Source organism: Lampetra planeri, chromosome 26 (genome assembly GCF_965212315.1).
Source record: "Lampetra planeri chromosome 26, kcLamPlan1.2.h2, whole genome shotgun sequence".
NCBI classification, from domain to species: Eukaryota; Metazoa; Chordata; class Hyperoartia; order Petromyzontiformes; family Petromyzontidae; genus Lampetra; species Lampetra planeri.
Genome location: NC_136132.1, coordinates 6,498,480 through 6,522,350, shown reverse-complemented (window position 1 = coordinate 6,522,350; position 23,871 = coordinate 6,498,480). Strand labels below are relative to the sequence as shown.

General features: G+C 46.4%; 1 long non-coding RNA gene across 1 annotated transcript; it reads right to left on the bottom strand.

Moving 5' to 3' along the window:
• Positions 1-8,440: 8,440 nt before the first annotated feature.
• Positions 8,441-22,877, bottom strand: LOC144727643 (uncharacterized). The gene is made up of 5 exons (XR_013587425.1): positions 22,795-22,877; positions 19,466-20,507; positions 13,035-13,105; positions 10,201-10,381; positions 8,441-9,048 (listed from the first exon to the last, which is right to left on the bottom strand). It is a non-coding gene; the product is annotated as an uncharacterized LOC144727643 (long non-coding RNA).
• Between the last annotated feature and the right edge of the window lie 994 nt (positions 22,878-23,871).

Sequence of the window (23,871 nt, the reverse complement as noted above, 5' to 3'; positions counted from 1 at the left end):
TCGATGCATGTCATCGCCATCATCATCATCATCGCCATCATCGCCCCCTTCCGCCAGCTCATTCGAAACGATGGGGCAGAACGAGTCTCTGCCATGGTTATCATTCTTTGGCCAGCATCACGACTCCATTCGACCCCAATGCTTCTTCTGCCAGATGTCGTACCCTTGCATCCACCTCCTGGACTTCGGTCTTCCCCTCCTCCTCCTCCTCGTTCTTTCCACTTTTGCGTCGAGACAAATAAGGAGGCGACTGGGGTGTGGATGGCACACTTCCCTGTGAACTTGGCAACCCGAGTGTCATTCCTGGCGACGATTAACATCAGTGAGGAGGGATATCTGAATGGGACCTGATGCCCCCTCGCCAGAGGTCGCAAACGGGTACCCGATACCCGTACCCTACCCGATACCCGTACACTACCCGATACCCATACCCTACCCGATACCGACCCTGGTGCGACCGGGTATGGGTACGGGTAGGCCGTGAGTCACTGGTGAGTAACCGTTTGTCACTCATTTCCCAACGTCTTGTCTCTTCTCACAATTCAAGTTCCTAGAATCAACCCACCCACGCCTGCAACATGGCTTCATCCCAGAGGTCGCAATCGGGTACCCGATACCCGTACCCTACCCGATACCCGGCCGGGTACGGGTACGGGTAAGGAATCAAAACCCGTTTGCGACCTCTGCCCCTCGCTCACCCCTTCACCAACCTGCACTGACCAATGCGGTGAAATGTGATTTTTAAAAAACGACATCTTTAAAGAAAAAAAACAGCCAATGACTGAAAAATATGCAGAGGCCTTCACCCAGCAGTGGTGTGACAAAGGGCTGTACATTTAAATGGGGACCATTTAATTGAAAGCGTCCTTCCTACTTCGTTGAAAAAGACACTGAATTGAATCGCAGTCGGAGAGTAGACGATCGGAGGATGTACTACTGCTCTGAGGCCATAATCTGGAGTTTGTTGGTTCATTGTGGAGTGAGGGGGAGGAAGGGTAGACGGATGAAGAGAGTGGGTTGCGCATTTTGAAAGTCAGAAGGGCTTTGAGAAACGAGAAGGCACGAGCCCTGGGAAGGGACTCTAAGCTGCCTTGCCACACTTGAGAAAGGTCAAAGAACTTCACAGCACTCCTACAAAGACCGTTCCTTTGTGAGGTGGTGTTTTTGCTCTGACTCTGTGTACAGGGTACAGCGTGTGACGTGAAATCCTCAGGTAGCGGTAGAAAACAGAATCCACGTGTGGAAATAAATGTCATCTTTTGACTTAAAGCTTTCGTGACTGCAGGAATTCATATTCTTTGGGTCTATCGGTAAAGTCACGTAGATAGATTCAAATTAATAAAAAATTAAAATCAGGAGGAATGACGATCGCTTGTGTTGTGATCGAAACGTCGTGGTTTTGTTTATTTTCTTTTTATTAATTTGAACCTATCTACGTGACTTTACCGAAAGACCCAAATAATATGAATGCCATCTTGCAGAAGAATGTCTTTCGGCACATGCATGGTGATCAATAATATTATCTTCTAGAATTTAATCTACCTGCCAAGGGTCTGATGGCTCTTCTTCGGCAAGATCATGACTATGGATGTTTGGCCGATTATTATTTTGGCAGGTGAAAAGAAACTGAGTGCCCAGAGAAAACTGATTTGACACAACATCTGCAGTGATTATAGATCACTAATATACTTGCTGTACTGCCTGCTATAGGCGCTTCGTTGTTCTGCGTGTGTCACAAATGTATTTGCTTTTAAAAAGTCAGGTGATGGAAAATTTGAGCGTCGCGTGTGAAGATACTAGATTCCAACTGAATGGAAAATTGTTTTCATTTATATATCGTATTAAATGCAGCGGTTGCCGGTAATATCTCCCGGCACGACAGTTGTAATCATGGTCAGGTTTATCAAATCCCCTCGCCTCCCCCCCACCAGCAGTGGGTTGAGAATTCAAACCACAATCAGTCGAGCACGCAATTGCTTAAAATATCACGCAGACCAAACCTACTCAGTGAGGCTTTCGTGGGTAAAGAATTCGTATAATAATTATTATTGTTGCAAGGGAGAATACTCGGAATAACTCAAATAAATGAATGGCATAAGAATAAATAAAAAATACTTTAAAATATAAGAACCATAGATGTCACTCGACACTGTTTCAGAAGCTCAAATGAACTCTGACCGCGCGCGCACCGAGAAGCAGGCGTGATGATGATGGACTTAATGAGTGAGATGGACAGGCAGCCGGGAGAGAGGCCTCTCAGGGGAGAACGAGCAGAGCTGAGATAAGCGGAGATAAAATCACGACACCTGTGGGAGTGAGATGGATCGCAGCTGCTTTGTGACCTTAAGCTAGCAAGTCTGGATTTACGTTGTTGTTGATGATGATATGTTATGGTGCTTTGCTCCATTCCCTCTGTAAATAAGTGGTGTAATATACAGCCCTTTATCGATCCACTGCTTGATGAAGGCCTCCCCAGATCATGTCAGTTATGGGGGTTGCTAGACCATACGTCACCGCGCTGGTCACCGTGAGTTGGTGAAGCAGTGCACAAGGCCGGTTGTGATGTCACTCGCCACTGATGTTATCCGTAGCCAGGAATTGAACTAACTACTAAACTATTGTTATCTCACCAGGTAAGGCCCACTGAGCTATATAGCGACCTGGCCACAAATGATAGCTCGACGAGGAAATGTACAGCAATCAAATACTCGAAGCGCACGTTTCTACAGGCGTCGGGGTCGAACCCACGACCTCCTGCATACCGAGCGAGGTAATTAACATCTCGCCACAATGGCGAACTAAGGTTTCCGTGTTCATAGCGCAATGCATCCTATATTTGATATAGTCAGTTATCGTTATTTGTAACTAAGAAACCCGCCCTGTGTCTGAAGACGTATTTCTCTGACTATTTGTATTTGGATGTTGAGCCAGCAACCTTTTCTGAATTATGAACAGGACAGGGTCATCGTGAATTTCGAAAGTTGCTTGAACTCTTGTGATCAACACATGAAAATAAATTGTTTCCGTCCTCAGTGACCCAACGAATGTGCCATCCATGGAGCCTTTTGCCAAAGCCAATAGTAATTAAACAGACAAAGTAGATAACACGAATTGTTATCTTGAGTTGAAGCTTTCGTGACTGCAGGAATCCATACTCTTTGGTTCTTTCGGTAAAGTCACGTAGGTAGAAATCAAATTAATCACGAAGTTTCGGGCGCAACACAAGCGTATTGCTGATGATGGACGCTTGTGTTGCGCCCGAAGCGTCGTGATTTATTTCGTCGTGATTTATTTTATTTTACACCTAGTTACTTTACCGAAATAACCAAAGAGTACGAATTGTTATGTTTTAATGATATGCTAAATAACAGCATGTAACGGTGGTGGTACAGTGGTTAGTTTGCACACTAGCCAGGAATTGAACTAAATCAAGTTCAATTCGTAGCTACAACTAAGGTCAGTGGCGTGTGACATTAGAACTCCCCCCCCCTCGACCGACCTGCACTGACACGCAGGTTGAAGTATGGTAAAAAAAAAACCCCATCATCAGCATAGTGCGTGCCGGGAGGCTTTAATTCGTTTGGTGGATTAAGAATTACGAGAATGTATGTTATTTGACTGCAATACTAAACCACATCGCACCAAGGTAATACGGGGCTTGTCACGAAGCCTCGATTACACGCACTAATCCTTTTATAACAAAATGCTTGCCTCTTCCCCACGGCGTCATAATGATCGCCTGCGCCTTCTTGAGCGGCAACCTTGAGATGCTGTCACGTGTATGCACGCCATCGCATTGCATTGCAATGTCGAGGCGTACCGAGCAAGTCTGCCGTGCAGCGGTGACAACAACCGAAACGTATACACCATTGGAACCTCATTTGCCAGTCAAAAATTATGATAATTGGTTTTTTACCCTTCTATCTGGCAACAAGTCATGTTTGCATAGACCACAATACCTGCAGCCATAATGCCTTTTGGCGTCATCTGGTCCAACCCATGTGAGACTAGGCTCTAAGGAAAGCTGTCTCAGGTGTGGACCAATCAACTTCAAGGATAGTGCATACATTATCAGAGTTAATGTTTTTGTTTGCATCATGGCTGCAGGTATTGTGGTCTATGCAAACATGACTCCTTGTAAAAAAAGGTGTCAGTTTTGTTGCCAGATAGAAGGGTAAAAAACAATTATCAACCGAAACGTGGTTGAATCGTCCCACCGCAATGTGGTGTGTCGACGGCTTGGCCAGAGATCTCTCCGGCGTGTCTTCGGGTCGCTCCCGAAGAAACTCCGGGAATGTGGAGCGAAACGTCGGACATCGTGAAAACGCGAAAACGCATCGGGAGAGCGCATATGCGCGCGCGTGTGTGTGTGTGTGATTTGGTTACAACGTTTTTCACGTTATGGCCCCAACTCTTTTGTGTGTGTGATTTGAATACAAAGTTTTCACAACGTTATCACCAGTGCTCTCGTGTGTGTGCCGTGTGTCGATGTTGGTCTGAGTGATTAACTGCAGGGTTGGTGGGGGTCTCGCCAGACCAGACCTCGACACCTCGTGGGTCATCCGCCGCTATTAATCTGTCATCCTGGAATGTCCTGCTTCCAGCGGCAAAGCAGCCAGGTTCCGCCGCTGAAGAGGCGGCGAGGCCACCGCGAATGCATTCTTTGCAGTCTGCTGTAGGTTTCGTGTTTATTTTGAAAAAAAAAATATGGAGACGCTGCCTGTCATATCAGACCCACTTGTGTAATCTAACCCGGTGCCTGTCTCTGTGTGCGCGCGCGTGTGTGTGTGTTAATACGCGCGTAGCGGTAAGCGTGCTGCAATACGAACCTGACGGCACGAGTTCGATTCCCGCTCACGGCCAACATCGGTGACGATTATCTGAACCGGTGCTGGGCCTCCCCTAGGTCGACTCAGCCTCAAATAAGTACCTGGTGCGGTGTGTAAATATCTCCACTGGGGATACAAAGGCGATCGGGCGTGGTGCTGGCCACCCACCCCCTCGTGTTTCCGTGCCGGCCTTCATAGGTGCTCGCTCGCTCACAGCACTTGCCCCAACAGACTGGGGCGGACATTTGTCTATGTGTGGCAGAGGCTCCTGGCAAGCTGAGACACCCCAATGCGAACGGCGTGCATGAGTTGTTTTTGCCTCGTCGATAGAGACAGAACAAGTCTTACACCAGACCCGAACCGACCTGTAACTGAGGACAGCGACAGGAGTGGGCCAGCCAAGAGTGGCGTCTGCAACTCCTCACCGCAACATCACGAGGATCATCTGATGGAGCAGAGCTGTGAGAATGACCTTGCCTCGACTAATCCTCGCAGTCAATCGGTAAAAAAGGGGCGACAGCACCAACGACAAGCGCCGTTCGACACGAGGTGGCGGTGACATCACCACGGCGCTTGTGCCAGGCTAGGTGCACTTTGAAGTTACGCAAGAGATAGCAAAGGACGAAGATCCTCGGTAAAAGCCTTAATAGACTTTTGGCGCAAATGCTGTGAGCGAGCCACCTATGAAGGCCGGCACGACACACAAGTGGCAGCACCACGCCTAGCCGCCTTTGTCTCTCCAGTGCCAATGTTTACACATCGCACCAATTACTCATTTGACGCTGAGTTGGCCCAGGGTAGGCCCACGACCGGCTCCGATTATAATCGTCACGGCTGTTGGCCACGGGCGGGAATCGAACTCAGTTAGCCGTGTTTATGGTGCGGCGCATTAACCACTGCGCCACCGCTCCCGCAAGCAGAGACACACACACGAAGCTACCGCTGCAATTGGGATAACTCCACGCATCAGTCAGAATGTGTCTGTGTCCGAGACACTTCGTCCTGCCTTGTGAAATTTAACTCACAGTGCCTGGGCCGAAATTGATACCACCCAGGGAGATAAAAGTGTAATGAAATAAATGTATTTTATAGGCACAATAAAAGTGAGTTACGTGGTGACCTGAACATTTGAAGAGGTTATCGTTTTGTTCAATTTTATTGGTCTCATAATTTAGTACCAAATGAAAGTTTGCACCCACCCGTGTGCCATCGGCAAGTTGAATATCTGACCTCGGCACATGAACTAAGTCTTTGCACGGGGCAGCAGGTAATTGGTTGTGCACGGAGACACCAGCAGAAGTATGCGTCTCATTTAAGAAACACGAATCTCGTGGAATTCTCTGACAAAACATCGGGGTTTTTTTTCTTCAAAGTGCCAACGGCTCGCTTGTTAAATGATTTATATGCTGAGGAATGATATGGTTGGGTAACTGCTTTGTATGGAATGAACACATGTGAAATCACGTGTTTTCACGTGCACAGACTACATTTCAGTGTTTGATCAATGTTCTGTTTGCACTTTCATATGACAATGTGTATTACACATATTACAGTGGTGGTAACTACGGTGGTGGTCGTGATAGTGGTGATGGTGATAGTTGTGCAGATGGTAATGATGAAGATGGTGGTGTGAGTGGTGATACTTATGACGTGAAGGTAACGACAGTAGTGATGGTGTTAGCAATGTCGGTGGTAGTGACGATGGTGGTGCTCGTGGTAGTGACGATGTTAGTGGTGGTAGTGCTCAGAGCCGAATGGAATGAATGGGCCTACAAGTACAAGGGGGTGCATGCTTCATGCTTCTCGACCAAATGTTTGTTTTCCTCTCTCTAGATCGATAAACTCTCGTGTATACTGTTTTGATGTTTGACACGTAATTTTCAACACTTTATTGCATTACATTTTTCTGAAAGTGCTGAGTCCATGCCGGCTGGATTTTTTTGCTTTAGTAGGCATTGTTAGTGATAGTGGTGGTGATTCCGGTTGTGTAGATGATGACCATGATGACGGTGGTCGTGGTGTTGAGTATGATGATGCCGATGTTGGCGAAAGTGGTGGTGGTAGTGGTATTGAAGACGATGATGGTGGTGATAGTGGTGTCGATGATGGTGGTGGTGGTGATGATGGTGAAGTGGGGAGTGATAGTGCAGCGGTTAGCTCACGGCCAACACCAGTGACGATTATCTGAACCGATCCTGGGCCTCCCTTAGGTCGATTCAGCCTCAAATGAGTACCTGGTGTGGCGTGTAAACGTCGCCACTGGGGAGACAAAGGCGATCGGGCGTGGTGTTGGCCACCCACCCCCTCGTGTGCCATGCCGGCCTTTATAAATGCTCGCTAACAGCACTTGCCCCAACACCCTGTTAAGGCTATACGGGGGATCTTTGTCTTTGTATTTTATGGCGGTGAAATATAGTTGCCCTACCGCCCCTGTGTTAGGAACGCCACAGACAACAGCCTCTCACCTCCTCCTGCCCTCCACCACACGCCACCCCCACAACACGCTCTCCCACTGCTAAGCCAGGCAAGCAGGTGGATGCATCAAACATTTATGGTGAGACCTGGGAAAATATAACCCCCCCCCCTCGCCCCCAACCGCCCCCCCCTCCACATGACTCTTGTAAAACCACACTTTTAGAAGGTAATGCCACCAGATGCCACTCGGGGAGGACGGCACCTGCAACTTTCAAACGTTAGAGCATTTGTTTTCGGGAGCCGGTGACAAATTGGAATTTCCTCAAAGCACGGTCGGCCTTTTTAGATGTGTCCCACGGACCGCGAGCAGTTTTTTTTTTGTCCACGGAGCTTTGTTCGGGTCACGGGGACAGTTAGCAGCCAGCCTATAAACTGGTGTATGTGTGTTTTTATTCACATACCACACGGAGGTCTACGAAAGATCCCGCGCAACTGGATTACTATTGCTTATTTGCATGCCTCTAGTGTACCTTGCTCCAGCAATGCAAGCCTGCATATCCCATTCTTTGTAATAATAGGACTCCAGGAACCAGTCTTTGATGAGCAGCAGGCTGCTGATAAACCTGGAAAATTCACAGACATTGCATTGAAGTAATTTTCGATTGCAGGGAATTGTGCGTAGGTATCGTGGATAAAATATACGGTGCAATTGTATACCTTTACAAATGTGCCAAAGAGAAAATAAAGAGGCTCAGTTGTGAATAAGCAATTTACCGCCCATATGGTCCACACATTACAATATAACAAACATACCCAACTTATGGAATTGTGGTCCTTGTAATAAAGTGAGAGCCCATTGAGAATACACAATATTCATGTTTTTGAGAAGCAGTGCAATGATTATTTACTTGCACCACTGAGCCTGAAGACCCATTCTTTTATGATTTCCCCGCATGGATTCGGTTCGATCTCCTGGCGCGGCAGTTGAAATAAATGTGCGAGTTTCTTAAATTCCTCCCCCCCCCCCCACCACAGTTAATGAGTCTAACGGACCGGTTTCAACATGCGGTGCCTCATCAGCAGAGTCGCTGTACGTTGAAACTGGTCCAAAGTTGTCTTGGTACTGAATCAATGCTGATGAAATGATGCACTCCCAGAAGGCCGTGCGACCGATGGGTCGTATGAAACACTTTTATTTTGCACATGGAGAGACAGACATACGAAGGAGACATACAGTATTGTCTGATTATATATTTTGTGAAAAATGATTTTTTTTAAACACATCTGTTTCGCCGACTTCCGTAGCATGCCATACGGAAGATAAAGAAGACTGCGTGGAATGTGAAGCGTTACACGGTGCAGCAGAGTGGCTTGTAAACCTAGAAAGCTCAATAATGACGACAACACGTGACAGTTTGCATTTGGGAACAGCATGCAAGTAGTGGTGTCACAGTTGCATAACAATTGGCATACCTACGACCAAAATTAAATCAACCACAGAGGGCCTGCATGTACACATATACTGCAAAGAAAATGATGGAATGCCACGTTGATTATGGTATCTTCGTGATAAGTTTGAATTCTTTCCACGGGCTCTGTAGTTAGGAGGCGAGTTGTAAGACTCGAATTTGACAATTTTAAATGATGGCTATTTCATCTTCTTGGTTCTTTCGGTAAAGTCACGTAGAAGGGAAGTAATAAAAGAATAAAAAATAAAACACAATAAAATAATTCTCACGACGTTTCGGCCACAATGCAAGCAGCCGTCTTCAGGTGAAAACCAGGTCCGTCGAGGCGACAGAGTCTGAATGAAACAGCACACGAGCTTGGAGCATATATATAAGCTGGGCGCCTAGGCTATTTTAGTTTAGAAGATTATTTTCCAGTTATATAAAAGACAATGAATGGCTCTTTACATTTTAATACCGGATGATTTCATTATTATGTTTACGTTACCACGCCTCCGGTTTGCGCAGTTAGCTTCCTGCAGTGCGAAAGAAGTTCAACATACATACATGCAAGATGATGAAGATACACACAAGACTTCAAATGTATGTTTTTTTAGTTTACATACATCATGCATTTTTATTTTCAATTCCCTTTCAATAGTTGTTTTTATTTATAAATGACTAAGCATTTACATCGAGTACGTATCTATTGGATATATGCATATACATTTAGGATTAAGAGTATGCATATATGAGTCTGTAATCTTAAAGTACAATTCGGTCAGGTGCCTGCAGGTTCGAGTGCGTGACTGACAATCATAGGTTTGCAAGTTCAAATCCCAACTGTGGGTCAACTCATCACACCATCCCTAGGGTGTGACTAAAATGAGTACTGTAAGGCTATGTGTGTAAAGTCAACAATAGTTGTGCTATGGAAGGACTGGCCCCTGCCCCAACAATGTGGAATTTCCACCACTGGTTGGGGGTTATTCATGGGGATATGTACCACCACTAAACTCATTCCAACAGGGAGACACTTTTGATTCGTGTGCTTCTTCATTATGAGATCAACTTTGACCACCAAGGTATTGTCAGGTCAACGTACCCTACCGTCACTTAATAACTACATAATTATTATTAATATTAATCACGTACCCTCTTATCGCACCACTCTACAAGGCACAATATGTCGTGTCTGACGCCGAGTGTCTTCCAAGCATGCCCAACGAATAATCACAGAGCACGTCAGTAAACACCTGTTTTGCCCTGCTGATTTCACGGTAGACACAACAAAAGCCACTCTGTGTCACTCAGAGGAATTCAATCTCTCTATTCAGTGGCTCCAAAGTTATAAGCAAGCCTGAGCCCTCTATCACTGTCTAGACTGTAGACCAGCGCTCCTGACAAACTACGCGGTTAAAGAGGCATTGGGTGTGGGGGACGGGGTAGAGAGAGGGTGGGTGGGAGGTAGAGAGAGAGAGGAAAAAAAAGATTTTTTTTAATCGTACTTGTTGAAAATCTGGCTTGTCTAATGACAGGGCCGACAGAGCGGGAGTGCGTTGCCACGACACGGCGACGCAATGCGAGGAGCGTTTGAACCCACACCTCCGCCGCCATTCGAGGCCAACGTCATATCTTCCAGTGCCAATCTTGGTCGCTGCCAAGCGCATAGCAGGTGTCGCCGCAAGTCTTTAAATTAAAACAAAACACACACACAAGTTCAAGTTTCATTTATTAGGTATAGCCCTGTGAGCCACTCGGCTCTTGAATCGGGTGTAACCGCAACAAACAAAAAAACAAAAACATGAACAAGAAAACATCTTAAAGTGACTAAGTGCAAACAGAAAATCCAAGAAAAGACAGCAAAATATTGCAGAAAAAGCACCGTACACCAACACTGTGTGCAAAAATCCCAGTGGGATGCAAGTCAAACAACAACAACCACAAGACAACTTAGATTAAGGCCATCAGTCTAACTCTGTACTACAACAAACAAACACGGCCAAACCGAAAAACTTTTAAAAATCACCAAAATAAAGCCATAAAAGCAATGAAACAGTGGTCATAGGAACTGTGACCGAATTTTCACAATAAACGACGTAAACAACATGTACTATCAAACCCTGCAGCCATAGCTGGCTGCATGAGTCACTCCACAACAGCAGGAGCATCAGTCGGAGTTTCAACATTTTTCAATGCACCTTTAAGATCAGCACACAGAAAGCCCCGCGATATAAAGCGGCCCACGAAGCAGGGGATTGTCGAGCATCGATTTCTCTGCTCGCTTGTCGCCGCCGAAGAGGCCCTGCAAGATCAACGCACGTTTCGCGGCGTGACACTCCCGTGGGCTGCAATGGGCTCTGACTGAAGCTTCGCGCTCGCGAAGAGCGCCGCAGTGCTCGAAACCGGCGTGCCCGCGCGCCACGTTTTCCCCTGTGAATGGGCCAAGCCGTGGCAAGACGCTGTCCAAATTTTTTTTCAATAAATGCTTCATCGTAGTCGATTTTTTTCTTTCTTTTTTCATCATGGGACCTCCTTTGCCAGTACGCCTTTTGGCGCCCTCTGGTCTAACACCGTTTTGAGACTCGGCTCAAAAGAAAGCTGCCTCTGGTGTGGATCAATCAGTTTCAAAGACAATGCATATATTATCAGAGTAAGTTTTTTGTTTGCATTCTGACCACAAGTATTGTGGTTAATGCAGACATGATTCCTTGTAAAAGGTTTCAGTTTGGTGGTTTAACATCTTAACACAACTGTTTTGTTGCCAGAAAAAAGGGGAAACCCTATTCTCATATTTTTTGGGTTTTCTCTCCTTGTACTATAAACTCTGGCGTGCAGCGGTGGTGCAGCGGTGGTGCAGCTGTTGATGCACACTATGCTGAGGCCAGAAACCTGAGTTGGATTCCCATCCACAGCTGACAGCAGTGGCGAGTGAAATCTGAAACTGGCCTGGACCATCCTCTCCGCCCACCCCAGCCTTCACCAACCTGCACTGACCAGGGTGGTGAAGTATGGTCCAACAACCCCCGTGACCGACATGACGTCGGGAGGCCATCATCCATCAGTAGATTGATAAAGGTTTGAAAAAAAAAATGTTGTCGGGAATGCCACGTAATGGGTGGTGTGGCCGACACCAGATTTTTATTTAAAAAAATTGGCAACAAAACCAGGCTGGGAGTAAAACCCTGGCTGCTGGGATCGCCGCGAAGCGTGCGAACCGCTGCACCACCGCGATACAAAGAGAATCGCTGAAAACTGGGCTTCCACAGCATCACATTTGTTTTTCGACTCACAGCGCCTTCATGCGCATTCTCTCTTTCTCAATAAACACGGCCCGTTCTGGCCCGTCGTTGTCCATAATGTGTTCCGACAGCGTCCTGCACGGAGGGGCGAGCCCCTCCATTCCTCGGCCCACCTGGAGTAACAGATACCGCGCTTGGTTCGATGGCGCTTTGGTGAGCAACCAACCTCCGCAGCGAAATTCATAATGGGAAGAATTCGGTATCTGGAGAGCATCCAGAACAAACAGTCCACCGCGGCTGCATTGTTCGAACAGCGGGCTCACGGCCTGTGCCATTAATTTGTGTTTATTGCCGCAATCCTTTAGCGCAGGAGTTGGCAACCGAAAGATCAAGAATAGCCTTTTTTCCAATTCGGTAAACAACTCAATATTTCAAGAGCCCCAATGCATGTGAATACGAAACAGTCCTTAATAAATAACCTCTGGAGGACCCGGAGAAAAATCCACGCGACCACAGGGAGAACATGCAAACTCCAAATATACAGCAGGCGTCAGGGTCTGGATAAAACCCACGACCGCCTGTATACCTGGCAAGGTAGTCAACATCTCGCCGCTATGGCACTCATGTGCGTTCTTTGGCAGAGGGCTTTTCTCGCTGTCGGTGACTCTGCGCATTTGGACGTAGTAGGTGACTCGGTCTTCAGGTCTCAAGTCGTGTTATATTACTCGCAAAAAAAATTCCAAGTCCCTGTATTTTTCTCAAAAGCGAGTAAGCAGACATGCGTAAAAATAAGCACAAATTATAATACATTCAAACAATAACAATAATGAAGGTCTGCTGTAAAAGCTCAATTCCAACAAGAATAAGACTGACTTATGTGGGCTGTGCTCCATAAAACTGTAACCGAATCTATAGTTGAACAGCGTTTTTTTTTCTTTAATTATTATTATCATTACCGTACTATTTATTGCTATTAAACTTTGAGAATGAGCTGATGCGGCGTCTGGTGTTAAACGGGTCTAAAGACATGCCAACACAAATACAGCGGAGAGTTCTCTGTGGGTAATGTCAGACTGATTTGAAGGTTTGAGCAGACTCACCAGGGTGTTCACAGAAGCTGTCGAAATTCCAGACATTGCTGATGGACGGGACAGTTCAAAGTGGGCCGTATCTGTTAACCCAAGCAAAATCACCTCCAACATCATCATTATCGATTTAAAGCTTTCGTGACTGCAGGGATTCATCTTCTTGGTTCTTTCGGTAAAGTCACGTAGAAGGGAAGTAATAAAATAATAAAAATAAAACATAATAAAAATTATTGTATTACTTCCCTTCTACGTGACTTTACCGACAGAACCAAGAAGATCATCATTATCATCATCATCTCCATCATCATAATCAGCAGCAGCAGCAGCAGCCAATCTCTTTTAACTTCTAACTAATAATCTCAGTTCAATCATGCCTCCGTTCGATGCAGCTGCAATCCACAGTCGCAAAATGAATCGAGACAAAAATAATAATAATAACAACCATGCACACAAAAAGGCCAATGGGCCCCTGCCATATGAATGTGGAATTTCCAATCGTGGATTCGGGCCGCCGACACACGTGCACGTCGCGGCAATGTCAAACGAGCACTGCGGCGTTGCGTGCCTCTGCCGAGAACGTCAAATCCCACCGGCGGCGGTGCAATCCAGACAACTGAAACGGCGTGGACACGTGAATCGAGCTGGAGGACGAATGAACGCCATCGCGCAAGGCAAAGTGGGGGGGGGCATGAGGACCGATGGCAGATCGCGGGAAGACGGGGACGGCCACCGCCGCGGAACGCAAGGGCCTTTGCGCGTGAACCAGAACACGCTCAGCGCACTCGTCAATAGCACTGTGGGGGCACCAACGTGTTTAAAAAAAAAAACAATACGCGGCGTTCTAACTCTCTCAAAGACACCCCCGTATAGCCTTAACAGAATGTAGGTTGCAAGTGCTGTTAGCGAGTAGCACCGATGAAGGCCGGCGTGGCACACGAAGCGGTGGGTGACCAACAGTGAGGAGTTGCAGGCAAAACTCATGCAAGCCATTCGTATTGGGGTGTCTCAGATTGCCAGGAGCCTCTGTCGCACATAGACAAAGGTCCGCCCCAGTCCGATGGGGCAAGTGCTGTTAGCGAGCGAGCGCCCATGAATATGAAGGCCGGCACGGCAACACGAAGAGGTGGGTGTCCAGCACCATGCCCGGCCGCCTTTGTCTCCTTATTGGCGATGTTTTACACACCGCACCCATTCGAGGCTGTGTCGACCTCACAATAACTCCCCCCCCCACCCATTCACCAACCTGTATTGACCAGCGTGGTGAAGTATGGTAACACAAAAAAAACAAGTAACAGTGTTGGGAGGCCTTCATCCAGCAGTGGATTGACAAAGGGGCATTACACTAGTAATTCAGATGGACAATTAGAGAGCACTTTTGCTAATCCACTGCTGGATGAACGCCTCTCCACGCTGCGTGGGTCATGGAGGTCATATCACAAAACTTCACCGCGCTAAAAATTAAATCAGCTCTTGTGCCGATGTTATGTGTCAGTATCTATGTTGAACTTCCTTCACGCCGTACGTCGCCAACCTTGCTAAGCGGAGGTGTAATCACGTGAGTTATTACGTGGCAGGATTCCAAGGAACGGTAGTGGCTTGGTCAGGCAATCATCCAGCAGTGCATTGACCATGGCTCATGAGAATGGTTACATCATTTGACAACTACTCGACGTGTCCGTGTATCTTTCTTTTCAAAGTCAAAGCTGTACGTGTAAAATGTCAATTTGCATGCTTGCAAATTGACATTGGCTGTCAGGTGCCATTACACGATATTGGATGTAAGGCACTGAAACTACAGAATTTATCAACAGGTGTCATAACTCTTTGGTTCTTTCGGTAAAGTCACGTAGAAAGAAAATAAAATAAATAATGGAATACACGACGTTTCGATTGCAACACAAGCATCCGTCAGCAGGTGTGAAAGAATGCTACATTTGAAGTCTGAGAAATTCCAATTTCTCAGACTTAACTTCCAACCCGGCGACCTGAGTTCGATTCTCGCTCACGGCCAACACCGGTGACGATTATCTGAATCGGTCCTGGGCCTGCCCTAGGTCGACTCAGCCTCAAATGAGTACCTGGTGCAGTGTAAACATCGGTCCTGGGGAGACAAAGGCGGCCAGGCGTGGTGCTGGCCACCCACCCCCTCGTGAGCTGTGCCGACCTTCATATGTGCTCACGTACATCTCTTGCCCGAGCTGCCTGCTTAGGCTATAAGGAGTTTATTTGTCTTTGCCTACGTGTGTATTTGCTTGACACCTGAACTGCGATAGCTCCATCACTCTCCTCAGTTGCCTTCAGTCATTCACACCAAGTCCAGACAGCACTCCTCCTCCTCCAACTACAACAAATACAATAACAACGATAAATCTATTTGTGCCAAGCGGTGACCCTCGAATCCTTGACCTACCACTGGCAATGGGAGGAGAGGACAACTTGACGTGTGGACTTCCCGTCTGAAGCACTCCAACAGCCGCACTTGTGGGGCCGCGTCTCTCGGCTTAACGCGGGGCCCACCATCCACGACGCTCCCACCATTCATCAAAAACACGGGCGCCCGGCCATTGCTGCCACCGAGAGCCAGTTGTTCGTAATTATGACTGAAAAGTAAAGTGGGGCGAAGACGCAGCGCTTGCCATCTCCTCCACTTGAGGGCATTGGCCTCCTCGTGGAGGAGGGGGTAAGTAACCCACATTTCACCCCACCGCATGCGGGCCTGCCGATCGACCGACGTTGGTGTGTCCATCTACTGCTGAGCTCAATTGGTGTTACCCGCAGCAGCATTGCCTCCTCCTGTGAAACTGCTGAAAACTATATCTGCGATGCATAGCTCATCTGTGACAGTTTAGCCACTCTGTAAGAATGGCGCTGATATCAAATGTTCTAAATCAGTGGTTCTTGACTGCAGCCTGCACCTCTTGGGTTCTCAGAAAGGGCATCTCGCACCTCCAGGCGTGTGCATGCACACCTGGTTAAGAACCACTGTTCTAAATTACGATTTTGATGATGATTATATTTCCAGGTGGACAGAGGTGTAGAGATTGTTTCAACTAACGTGTCAGGGGGTTGCATGAACCAGAAATATCTGGACTGCAAGTCCCAGTGTGCTCATCAATTACACCACAGCAGCATCCTTTACCATTGTAATTGAGACCGTCTCACCCGGCCAAGTAATGCCGTGGCAATCCATTACACCGCAGAACCGATTTCAGGCTCTACAATCAGTGGGACAACCATCTCCTGGTGTTTGCCAGTCCATCTTCCTCGCGCCGGTGACAAGAGCTTTTAAAAAAATGTCGAAACGTCGTTTTCTGGTTTTAAGCGGAGCCTCTAATTGTAAGAAATATTGAACGAGACATATCGGGTGGCTTCTGAGGACAGCATCGAAGTGGACATGCCACCACTGCCAAATCCTGGTGACGCCACTTCCAACTAACCAACGCTTGCTACCCTCTAACAAATACCCACAGCTGCTGCACAGGAGACAGGCAACCTCTAAAAGGCCAACATCTGGTGTGTGGTGAACGGTTGAATGCCGCTTGATTAATGTTTGGAGTGCGGTCTGATGATACGGTACATGATTTATAGGCTGACTGCGAGGCTTTTGAAAGGAGGATTTGGTAAATGGTTGAAAACAACAGGAATATTATGACGTACGATGTGTAGCATTGTTAACTTAAAACGTGGGTTTTTGCAGCCTATGCTGTATTATGATTCACGATTGGCACGGTTGGGTACGTACGGTGTACAATAAGTTCAACATACATAAAGGACTTATATTTTTTTCATGCATGATTTGGCCATAATTCTATATATGGGTGTGATCGTTGTTCTTTAGAATCAGAAAATATATTTCGACAAGAGGAATCCGATGAGCTATACAGCTCTTTTTCACAGATCTCCAATAGGGGCGTGTTAAAGCGTTACAACAACAAACAATACAGAAACTCGATAGGCGTGCAAAGTACAAGTAAGGCAAAACAAATCACCCAAAAACATACAAATTTAACTCAACCATCTCCATCCTACCAGGCAAAGCTCACTGAGGTAGCAACTTGTTTTTCAGAAGCGATCTGGCCACAAAATGATAGCTCACCAAAGTTGCTCATCATTTCTAGATTTGAAGCCTTCGTGACTGCAAGGATTCATACTCTTAGGTTTATTCGGTAAATTCACGTAGGTAAAAAAAAAAAAAATCACTGTGATTTATTATTTTATTTCTATTATTTTTTCAATTATTTGTATTCTTTATCTTTATTATTTATTTATTTATACCTACGTGACTTTACCGAAAAAACCTAAGAGCATGTTGCTCATCATGTGAAAATGGAGAGCAGCAAAATAATCAACGTATGGAGGAACTGCATTGACACGTTGGGTTGGCTGTGTCGGGTGGTGGAGGGTCTCAACGACACAAATTTGGCCAGATCATTCCGTGGCCCAACCCAAAAAAAATCGATTAAAAGTTCATTGCATGGCACGATACAGATATGAAGTATTATAATAGCTATTCAAATTTCGGTTGGGGGTTAACCCTTATCAGAGGTCGCAAACGGGTTTTGATTCCTTACCCGTACCCGGCCGCACCAGGGTCGCAAATGGGTACCCGTACTCGGCCGGGTACGGGTAGCTGGGTATCGTGTAGGGTACGGGTATCGGGTACCCGATTGCGACCTCTGACCCTTATTCAGAGGTCTTCTCGGATCTATGAAAGGAGTGCTACTTTGTGGGAGGCAACCAATGGTCGTGAGTGGGTCCACACACGTGAGAGAGCTTGTGGGGAGCGGTGGTGGAGCGGTTAGCACGCTGAGCCCGGCGACTCGTGTTTCTCGCTCACGGCCAACACGAGTGACAATTTTCTGAACTGGTCCTGGGCCTCCCCTAGGTCGACGCAGCCTCAAATGAGTACCTGGTGTGGTGTATAAACATCGCCACTGGGGAGACAAAGGCGGCTGTGCGTGGTGCTGGCCACCCACCCCTTCGTGAGCTGTGCCGGCCTTCATAGGTGCTCGCTCACAGCACTTGCCCCAACAGGCTTTTAAGTCATTACGCGGGGGGGGGGGTCTTTATCTTTGTTTTCTTTTGCACTGGCAGTTACACAACAATGGATCTGTGCGATTGCAGATGACAAACCCACATCCAGTTGGGTGGGCGTGGGCAGGAATACGTCATGTCTACAAGGAATGATGCCCGATGGTCAACAATGATAATGGGGTGGTCGCCAAGGAATGGAATGCATCCGAGAGGACGTCAACCGAGGGAACGAAGCGATGAAATCGGTTCGCGTGCAGTTGCACTCGGTGGATTCTTGCGACGCAGTCTCATGAGAGGTGGCGGTAGCCTGGGGAAGCCTTCATCCAGCAGTGGATTAAGCATGGCTAATGATGATGATCCAAGCGGGTGGTGGGTGTGGTCAGAGTACTTGACACACAATCGGAGAAGTCCAAATCTCAAGGTGGGTTGTCAACTGGGCCTATTCACAGAGGCCTTGCAAAGCAGAGATTGTTCCCCGCCATATGAATGTAGAATTCCCACCATTTGATCAGGGCCGCCAACAAGAGACGCTTCACACTTCGTTCAGCTGTGAGACACTGTTTTAATTACATTCGGCTACAGCTGTAATGGGATTACCAAAGACAGGTAATCCATAATCAAGCCGCTCGAAATGCTGCCCACAGTGCTATGTTGTGGAAAGCAGACGGTGGTGCAGAAAAATCCATTGTTGAACTGTGCTATTAGTCTTGGCTAACCTGCCTTCACCAACTCGCACTGACCAGCGTGGTGAAGTATGGTCAAATAACGCCCATGACCCACACTGCAAGGGGAGGCCCTAATCCAGCAGTAGTTAAATATAAACTTGTACATTAACTGATACATTTAATTTTATTATTAAGTGCTTTTTTTCAAACACGATTAAATTTTGTCGGCAGCTTTGGTTAATGCGAGGACAGCAGCAGCCAATACTTATAGATCCTGTTACAAAGCCTATGTGAGCCAAGGATCGTGTTGCTATGCCTAAGTTTAAAAGTTCTAACATAGTCTGCATTAATGTAAAGGCAAAGGTAAAGGTGCTGCCCTGAAATTTCTTGCTCGTGGCACCGATGGCAGAACGGCAAAACGCACCCCACTAGAGGGAGCTCTAGAGAGCCCCCCTGGAGCATATTTAGGCCTACTCTTTCACATCGACCACGTGTCTTGGAAGTGGGAGTGCCCACACTTTACCCCACCACACACAAACCCATCGTGTCAACTGACTGTGGTGCGGCCATTTCGACTGCTGGGTGGACAGAGGCATGGGGATTTTAAGCGGCGCTCCCAAACCGCCACAGCTGGGAGACCGAACCGGCGACTACGAAACTGCAAGTGCGCTGTGCCATTGGACCGTAGTTATCATCCCCGTAATGTGAAAAAGAAAGTTATCACGATTGTAGTCAGAGACTCACACTTTGGTTCAGACGGCGATGCCCATTGAACTAAGCAGCTCTGCTGCGAGGATGACCACAGCCCAAGACCGCTGGCAGTGGCGGCAATCGCAGGACACTGCAGGGAGGGAATGTGCAAACTAACAAGAACAAAAAATAAAATAAACATATTTCCACGAAACAAGCCAAAACTTATGACATACAGGCTGAAAAATGAAGCGCTCAAATGCAAATCAAAACCGGTGTCCAGAAAAACCCTGTCACAGACGGATGCGAACAAACCTTGTGTACAATCTCAGACATGACTTGCAGCATGGCCTTATAACACATGCACACACAAGCTAAAGCAGGTACATTTTAAACATTAAAATTGGTTATGTGAGCATCCCAAAATGTGGTATTTCAGACTACTCTTTCACGTTGGCCAGACGTCAGATTTAGTACCTTTCAAAATATGGAATAAAGGATTAAAAATGTATTTTAATCATTTGTATTTCTTTTCAAAAGTTACCCTGCCAACATTGGTGGTGGCACATGGAATTTGCATACAGTATTTGTATGACTTGCCAATTTTTTTAATCCACCACATTCCAGTTGCAATCACTCACCAGCAGCAGACCAGCTTTCTGTAAGACCGCAGAGGTTGGTCTATTATCATCTGGAATTAAGCGAATTATATCTAATCTTGATCTCTGCCAGGAGCAATATAAATTACACGTGCTCACTAATGTAATAGAGGGGAATTTCATTAATTCTTTGGGAAGTAAAAGGCACTTTGGCATAATTTCATTAAGCTAGACACGTCGTGAGTTGGGTGATTATTTTTTTAGACAATTCTCCCCATCATATAATGTAAAAAAAAATGTAGCTCTAAAAATGCAGCCACCCTGTATGAATTTCATTTTTAGTTAACATAAGATAAAAAAAAATATCCCGATTCAAATGAGAGGTGGGTGGAACTTATCTCTGTTGGTGGTCCGAGGCCAGTGGTTGTAAATTCCACACCGGTTTTTTTTATTCATCCGTGTATTTTTTTTTGCAAGTCCTGTTATTTTTCATACACCTGTGCAATTTCAAAACATCGTTCCGTTAGTCCACACTTCCAGTCCAAAAGGAGACGTGCTCTCTCCAAGGGCTCTCACCTGTTTGTAAAGCTTTTTCGTGCACTCATTAGTACATTCATTCATTGCCACGATCCATTTCAGCAGGGTTTTTTTCTTTGGGTACACTCCATTCCTATATAAGCCTCCACCAAAGTGCCAACTGCGCCGCTGTACCATCATCACTCTCGACCGTAACAAGGTCACTGGGTCCCATTTGTCCATGCACTCAAGCCGACTTTGAGCTCCACATGCGGTGCTGCGCAGAGATCCTTTGACAAAGATCACAAATATAATTAATTTATCCACATCTGTCAGTGCTGGGCTCATTCTGACATCTGAAATTCTGCCAGAAGCTTTAACAAACAGCTCCTCTGTGGGCCAGTGCCTTTGCAACTACTGAAAAGTTAGTTTTGTGTCACCAAGGCTGCTATTTCTCAGAAATGGCCTTAGGAGAAATAAATAACAGTGTTGAACACGAGGCAGAGGAGTGTTTGAGTCTGTGCGCCTGTTCAAGGTCCCCTTCTAAAACTTTATGACCACCCTTCGCAGTATGGTTCCCTGCCAGCTCTTGTGGTACAAAATTAAATCACGGGAATATGGATTATATCTTATAATGCAGGTAGCGGGGAGGACCACATGCAAAGGCAATTGTCTTGAGGGGTGTATTAGTATTAGGCAAATTACAAAAATGGGCCTTTAATGTCCCGGGAAGACTTCCAGATTTCCGAGGACAGGTACCTCACAAAGATGACAATCCTGCGAAAACCAAGAAATCTGTCAATCCTACCTTGCAGTGGCATCACGTTCACATCAAGCGAGTGCACGCAGGACATGGCTTCTTCCCCTTGTGTTCCACCACTCAAACAACCAGACAGACTGGCTCTCTCTCTCTCGCTCGCTCTCCAGGAGCTCAAACAATGACAGATAATAAACAATTTAGTGGCTGAAAACTGTGGTAGTTGTCAGCGAAGGAGAGTGGTGGTGTAAAGGGAGAGCTGTAACAGGCCATTGTATTCGAGCTTGACTCGCAATCAAAGTCAAAAGGGTTTTGAGTTCATGCTACGATTGGTTATGGGTTGAATTCAGCATCTCATCCATCTGGAATTCATAAAGTAAGTGGTACTGCTCGTTTTGATCAGTGAAACACGTTTGACTATGCACAGTACATATCAGTCGTGTATTTCCCTCTGCTATATATCTATATAAAAGGTAAAACATATATCCTAACTCGAATACTCAAACGAGTGTTGGTTGATCTTCATCTCTGAACGGCAGCACAGAACCAGTGGTGGAAATTATACATCCCAGTGGCGGGGAAGAAAAGTCCCTAAAAATGAATAACCATTGCAGACTTGCCAGAGTGATGTTACGAGGCGAGGCGGAAAGGACTTGAAAAAAAAATACTTTCACTTTGAGGGCTCTCCAAATTGAAGGTTTGCAGTCAAAATAAGTGCTGGCAATTGCATGCACCAGGCAAGCCATTACAGCTGCGAGTTGTAAATCAATCTACCTTTAAAAAATGAACCGCGTGCTTTGTCGGGGCACCGAAAATATTCTGTCCTGCTTCGAAACTTGGACTGCAACGGTCACGCCTGCGCGTCGTCTCCCTGTTGTCTCCCCTAGGCCACAAGCACGGGGGCTGTCAAATGTGTGAGGTGCGTGATGAATGAAATGTACAGGCATGCCGACGTACGGTTGTGCCTTTGAGATACAGTGAGGCTCATGCTGTGAAAAACAAGTAATTGTTCCGTGATGTCAAAACGCTTTTTCACTGAATATATATTTTTTTCTTTCTATCAAACTGCTCTGCTCTGTTGTTTCATGTTAATGCGGCTTTGCCGAAAGTTTACGCACAAAAACGGATACCTACTACAACAAACAATTGCTTAGCATTAATAATTTCAAGTTAAGCTCAAGATCGACATGCTGTATGGCATCGATTGGGGAGGAGCAGTGCCCCTTTGCGATGTATTTTAATGTCCCGTGTTCAGAAGGTGAGACCCAGTAGCGTAACTTGTGCGATGCAGGGGGTGCCTTAGTCCACCCCCCACGTTGGTCAAAGCCACGAGCTGGGGCCCCCTTGACAACCATCATGAGATTGTTTTTTTAACAACAGTGTAAGAGAAGACAAACTTACGTGATTAAGGCAAGAGGAGCCGCGATTAAATAATAGCCAAGGTGCCACCGTGCGAGTACAACATCAAATATTGGGGCCCAACACATGACCGACTGACAATGTAAACTTACGACGCCACTGGTGAGGCCTCGGCAACTCGTTCAGCGACGACGAATGTTCACTACATCACGGCAGTACTGTGCCTGAAGGAATTTGCGAGAGAGAGAAAAAAAAAATACAAAAGTAAAATTGCCTTTTCCCAACAATGTCAAGGGAATCCTTAACGTTTCGATTTTACAGACAATGCACGCTTTGGTAATACTTGCCTGCACGATTTGCCAGGAAGCTGCAGGAGGACTCAAACCCGTTGTCCCTGTGCAAACTGGCTAAGTGGAAAGTGCACCCACTCTTTAAGCTCACATCTAGCAAACCAAACAGCAGTTCCCTTTTTTCATATATAAGTCGGTAAGCTCCGTAAGAGATAAGGTGAGGCCTCGTATAGTGACTCCCTACGTCTCCAGCTGCGATTGCACTACTGATCAAGGTCACCTACTGAAACAATGGTCACATTTACACGCGGTGAGCTTATAGAAGGCTTTGGGGGAGGATATGGGGAAATGCCTTCAAAGAGCACATATCACATTACAGTGCGTCTGCGTGTCTGTCAGTGTCTTTGGGGTGAGTAAATAATGATATAATGAGCTGAACCTGTCCACGGTGATGTGGGCACTTTAGCAGTAACAACAAAATAATGAATGATTTCCCATCAGGTTCAATGCAACGTAAAGCATCACACACAGTGCTTACGCTGCACCCGGTGTCGTAGTTATAATAGTCGTAGTTATAATAGACAACGCACACACAAGCTAGGCCAATACATTATTGGTATGTGTATTGTGCGTACAGATTTACCTACCGACGTTACGACTGCACGCACCTGCCCATCTGCCCACCTACCCATCTACTCGCCTGCCCGTCTGTATGGCGACATGCTTGTCATGTTGCCTGCACGCCTGACTTAACCCCATGATTCATGCTGACATTCTTCCACTCGCGTCATTTGTATCTGGTTGTGAACGTGGCCGTTGTGTCTCAACGCCGTTTGCTATTTTATAAAAATTAACCCGTAAAAACAAAGTTTTTCACTATAAATCCTTTATATGCGTGGCGGCTAGAGTCCTCTCGTCCTCTGGCTTGAGATGGCTGCC